Here is a 6,622-nt window from a genome sequence, read left to right as displayed (position 1 = left end):
AGGTACACTCATCCGAATTCTAGGACAATCTTTCATGATATGCCTCGTATCACCACACTCATAACAACCTCTATGTGGATGCGGCTGCTAGAATTGAGTCTGGCTCGGACGATCAGAATAACCACTGTAAGAACCACGTGCAGGAGGTGTACTGAAAGATGACTGTCCAGTATGAGTGCTCTGAAATCCTTGGCTAGCTGGAGCACTATGTGAAACCTAAAGTGCAAACTGAACTGGTCGATTGACAAAACATCTACCATGACGGACCTTGTCCCCAAAGTAGGAGCTAGAAAATCCTCCAAAACTATGAGGCTTCTTAGCCTACCTATCCTCCTTCTCCTGGTTACAAATACGCTCCAACTACCAACAATCTCCACAACCTGATAAAATGCAGTCTTAGTCTCAATCTCCCATGCCATCCCAAATCTAAGGTTGTAGGTGAGTCCCTCAACAAATCTACGGACTCTCTCTCACTCTCTCTCTTAGTAGAAACCAAAGGAGTTGCACAATAGGATAACTTTGTAAACTTCATAGCATACTGGGTCACAGTCATACGCTCATGGTGCAAATTCTCAAACTCACTGTTCAACTCGTCCATGTGGGTGTGTGGAATAAACTCCCCAAGAAGATATTTGAGAACTAGGACTATATAAGTGGTGTTGCGCCAGCTAGCCTACTCACCTCATAAGTCTGCCACCATCTGTATGTCGGCCCCATCAACTAAAAGGTATTAAAGTCAACCCCGTTTGACTCTACAAAACCCAAAGTACACAAAATACGATGGAACTGATCCAAGAAACCCTGTGCATCCTCAATAGCCCCTCCACTGAACTGAGGAGGATGGAGTCTCTAAAACCTCTCCAACCTCTTCCACGCCTCAACAGACATAACTGGCCCTACCTCGGTTATACTACAACTACTGGCTCCCTTAGCATAACACCTGATGTCTGATAAATATGAGTTAGCTGCTTTGGTGTATGTGCAATGGAAGTTGGGCTCCTCCCCCAGCCTGTGAAGTAGCTAGTACAACCGTAATCAAACTTGCATGGGCCAAGCTCTCGAACATACTCATTAAATGAGCCAAGTTCTCTTGAAGCCCGGGGGTAGCAGTAGGCCCCTCAGGTGCCCGAGTGGGTTCCTCCTGTTCAATATGATTAGGCTCATATTCCTCAATTGTAGCTACTAGTGGCTCTACCACTGCTTCTCTAACATCGGCTCTAGCTGTGTCATGTGCCCCACCTCGGCCTCGACCTCTTGCGGCTAAAACATGGGGCACTGGTGCCTGCTCGGCTGATCACGCAGAATGTGTCTTCACCATCTATAAGAGAATAGAAGGGTAAAGGTTCAAACTTCACGAATAAAAAATCCGCATGACAAAGAACGAAAGAAAGTGAAGTTTTTCTAACAGTTCGGTAGTCTTTCGAAGATAAGCACAGACGTTTCCATACCACTTTGCAAGACTCTACTAAACTTACTCATGACTCGTAGAACCTATGAACCTAGACATCTGATACCAACTTGGCACGACCCGAATCCCACCAAAGGAATCGTGATGGCACCGGACCTTCAAGACTAGGTAAGCTAATCATATTAACAATATTAAATTAGTAAAACATAATATAATAAGTCTGAATTAACATAAATAATAGAAATAGTGATAACATATGCCAAAACAGCAATACACAATACAACTCCCCATAAATAAGTTGTACATAGCCATGAGCTCTAAACTGAATACATAACGGGTCTCTATAAGTGCAATACTCTCTGAAAGTAATACAATAGTAAGAAATGAAGAAATGAGGACTCTAAGGGTCTACAACGTCCATGCAGTACTACCTTGAATTCTCTCAAAACAGACAAAAAGCTCGCTCTCGAAGTTCGCTACCTCCATCACCCGGATCTGCACAAAGATATGCAAAAGTATAGTATGAATACGGGACAACGTGTACTCAGTAAGTATCAAGACTAAACTCGGTAAAGTAGTGACAAGGTTCAAGTCATGTGATACTCACTAATCAGAGAAACTATGCAATATCTCAATTAACTGGCAACAAGAATATAACATGATATAGAACCATCAACACAACAAAACAAGAGTTATGACCTCATCTAAGGCAAATCATGTTTGATAAAAGAATTATCAGTCAATAACAGAGGCATAAAGTTGCATGTTAAAAGTAACGTAAAATCATGTAAAGTGTATAACAAAGAATAAAGAATTCACTCGCTTATTCAGGAATTCCATACTTATACTTCACATTTTATCAACAAGAATGCCACTATTATACTCCACATATCAACAACAAGAATGCCACCCTTATACTGCATGTTTTGTCAACAAGAATTCCACCCTTATACTTTACATATCTTCTATATGAATGTCACCCTTATACTCCATATATCATGAATATGAATGCCACCCTTATACTCCACATTTTACCAACAAGAATTCCATTCTTATACTCCACATTTCATTAATAAGAATGCCACCCTTATTCCCACACATCATCCCAATAACAATATCCACCCTAATATGTCCATATGTGCCATAATCATGACAACTCAAAAAAAAAACAACATATCATCAAGAAACTTAATATCACAATTCATCAATAAGGGGCACCAGGACATGAAAATAGTAAGGTGCGGATGTGTGCTCAAGATAAAAGATATGACCACGACTAAATTAATTTAGAATAAATTTCACAAACACCCATCTTGGCTAATTAGGAGCTAAAAATGCTAAAACATGATCCATAGCATTAAAGTATAAGCTCACATAGTCACACAAAGGTTTTCACATGTATCATAGAGAGCACACAATCAAATTAAGGCATAGAAGAAGCCTGAAGTCTAATCTATTCATTTTTCATGCATAACGCCCGCATATACGCTCGTCACCTCGTATATACGTCGCTTTACATGCATTAAAATTAGACAATTAAGGTCCAATACTAAGGATTATTCCCTCACACAAGATTATGCATGATACTTACCTTAAACAGGTCAAATCAGCCCTCTAAAATCGCCTTTCCTTTATAAACCACCTCCAGCAGGCTCAAATCTAGCCAAAAATAACTCAATAATATTAAACAAAGCCATATAAAATAACCCCAAATAATAAAGCTTTATTCTTTAATCAAATCCTCAAAAAGTTAATATGTTACACCCCATATTGTCGTACGTAAGAGTACGTCGTAAGAAAATTGATGTAAACTCAGTAATGAGATCATTTTTGAAAGTACATAAAATAAGTTAATCATGATACCTTGTAGGTTATAAATACTTAAGATCATGAATAACAAGTATCAAGAGAGTTGGAAAGCTTAGAAGCTAAACGAAAAATAACATTCGTAGAAAGCCGATAAGTTTGGAATGTTATAACATGTACCTTGGGTGATACTAGGGTTCTTAACATGATAAGGAGGTTATTTTATTAGTTATTTTAGTCGTATGATAGTTGTGTGTTACATTTTGAAGTCAAGCGGGTTGTGGAACGAAAGTTGGCAAAGGTCATCACAAGTTACATTCATAATGTGATGAATATTGGGTCAAAAGTTGTCGAAATTTTATCCTAATATACTTGGTATTACAGGGTGATCCATATATAAAATTGAATACCTATGAGTTTAGTTTCTAATTCATTAAACCGTTTTCAATACGACATAAGAGAAGAGATATATTAACGTTTTTGTGAGACTGTACAAGCAGCTCCCAATGGGATCCACTTAGACGGTGGACGACCCTTGAACATTTTAAAGATGTTGGACGGCTCCTTTTGGTCATTTTCGACCAAGGACAGTTCCCAAACTCGATAAACACTTCCCTAATGGTTCTTCAAGGTTCCAAGTCGAATCCAAGGTGGTTTTATCTAAACCTAGCCTCAGACGTTAGCCTAAGTGAAGAAGAAAGTCTCTATGGGGTTGTGATGTATTTAAGGGTACTTGTAAGCTAATGGAATATTTGATTCGAGTTTTTTCTGATTATTTAAGGTATGTATAACACCCTATTTCTTGGTCTTAAGCTTATCTATGTGTTGGTTAAGTTATTTGGAAGAAAAATTACAAGATAGAACTTGAAGTTGCATAAGAAGTTGTTGTCTCTTATTGGACTACTTTGGAGTTATGTATATGACTTCATATGGCTGGAAATCATGGAGAGTAGCTTGGTTATAATGTTCTTATTTTTGTTATGCTTGTCAATATGTTTAGTATGCTGATGATATTGTAAATAGGAGAAGAAGCAACCACACAATACCTAGAAGTTGTCCATGTTGTTGTTATATCTTGTTAGGTTGTTTGATGTTACTTTTATAATGGATATAAGGTTGGAAGGTCATGTAAATATATATGTTTATATGCTGGACCTGTTGATGGTGATGTAAGTACAGGGGAGATGGGAAAAAGAGTTGGGTTTTGGTTCCAATCTAAGCTCGCCGCTCGTTGTGTTAAATAATAGTTTCATTGGTGACATTTGTACACTTGTTGTTGTGTAGGTTGATTGGTTTTGTTGTGCTATTGGGTGTGTTGTGGTGCTTAAGATATATATTTGAAGGTTGTATGTGTTCTTGTCCGTTTTAATATAAAATAATCTTGTCATTCGTTATATGATAGTTGCATAATTTGTAGCATAACGATACTATTATTATCGTTATTTTAGATTAAAATGGGATGAGACGATTTCAACGTGGTCATTGGAAAAACCGTGATAAGGTATGTTAAGGCTATCACTTCTTTCCTTTTGGTATGATCCATATGATACAACGAAAGGAGCAAACACGCAACTTTCATAAGTGACTCTATTCTTAGAAGTACTAGGGTTGCCTATGTTCTTGATTCCCCATGTGTCTTATTATTATATCGTCTGTTCATAGGTCTAAGAATATACGTAAGTTGATAAAGTTTATCCGAAGGCATAATGATCTTATGACATTCCGAGAGATCTTATTGACTTACTTCATTATGCGTTGTATTCATTTATACATGTACATTGACCCATGACCAGATAGCGTTATATACACGTATATTATATGTATATGAGGTATGGGGAAAGGTTACAACATTATATACGCACCACCACCTGATCAGCTGGTATACATTGATGCTTTCGCCCACAGAAGCCGAGATGATATGATGGGATGCCCTCAGAGGCTTGATGATGTTATGTACGCATATACCTATGCATAATATGACATTTATACATATATGCATGATATTATAAATGTTTCATGATTCACAGAGCTGTTCGAATTTACAGGTTGAGTCCTTTACTCCATGTTTCTTTCATGTCTTTTATATACTGCTTTTCATGCCTTACATACTTGGTATATTATTTGTACTGACGTCCTTTTTGCTTGAAGACGCAGTGTTTCATGCCTGCAGGTCCTGATAGACAGGTTGACACTCCTCCTAGTAGGTTATCCGCTCAGCGGAATGTATTGGTGCACTTCACTTGCTCCAGAGTTCTCTATTTGGTTAGTATGCTTTGGACATGCATTGATTGGTATGGCGGGGCCCTGTCCCGGCCTTTATGACGTTTATGTACTCTCAGAGTCTTGTAGACAGATATCATGTATATGGATGATTGTATGGCCTTGTCGGCCTATGTTTTGAGTGTACAAATGATCATTTCAATCATATAGGTCTGTTTGTCACATGTATAAGTTTATATACCATGTTGGGTGGTTCTATGTCGAGTATTCTCTTATGTTTAATTCTGGTTATCTCATGACGGCCTTTCCATCTCATTTAACCATAATAGTATGATAAGAAGGATATGTTATGTTGGTACTCGCATGAGTTAGGCACCGGTTGCCCATCGCGGCCCTTCGGTTTGGGTCGTGACAAAAGTGGTATTAGAGCAGTTATATCCTAGGGAGTCTACAAGCCGTGTCTAGTAGAGTCTTGTTTATGGGTGTGTTGTGCACCACACTTATAAGCAGAAGGTTACAGGGCATTTAGGACTGTCACTCTTTATTCTTACTCTAGATCGTGGGGTAGAGCTTAGTTGTAAGAATTCAAACTCTTAATTTCTATTTTATTCGTAATACAATGATGCCTACTTCCAGAAAGACAGTTGGTAAGATATTGATTGTGGCTGTGGAAGAGTTGAGTTAGAGGAACTCGATTTTGCATCATGCTTATAATGTGTAAATGTGAGGTCTTCAGCAGATCACGTGTGTACTAAGACATGTAAGCTTCATAATAAGGAGACCCAAGGCATGAATATCTATCCACCCATATGGTAAAAAGCAATAAGAGAATCAGAAGGTAGATACAAGTCTCAACAAGTAAAAGAAACAAGGTGAAGAAGGGTACGAGGTACCCAGTTAGTGAAGATTATCAGTATTTACAATTCAGACAGAGTAATATAAGCATTCTGAGTTAATTTCAACAATAACAGAGATATATACAATTGGCCATACCCATCTGTGGCCATACCCATCTCAGTTATGCCCTATGGGAGCTAACAAATATAGTTTAAGAGAAGAATGTGATATCATGATCCAGTTGGGGTTATAGTAACCTAAAATGGTAGATGCATTGTTATCATTAGCTAATATTTCCTAAGGATAATGCAAATGTGGTAATATATCTCCTTGCGAGACACCCATATGGTG

Source organism: Nicotiana tabacum, chromosome 14, assembly GCF_000715075.1.
Source record: "Nicotiana tabacum cultivar K326 chromosome 14, ASM71507v2, whole genome shotgun sequence".
Taxonomy (NCBI): Eukaryota; Viridiplantae; Streptophyta; class Magnoliopsida; order Solanales; family Solanaceae; genus Nicotiana; species Nicotiana tabacum.
Note: the sequence above shows the minus strand (reverse complement) of the source record.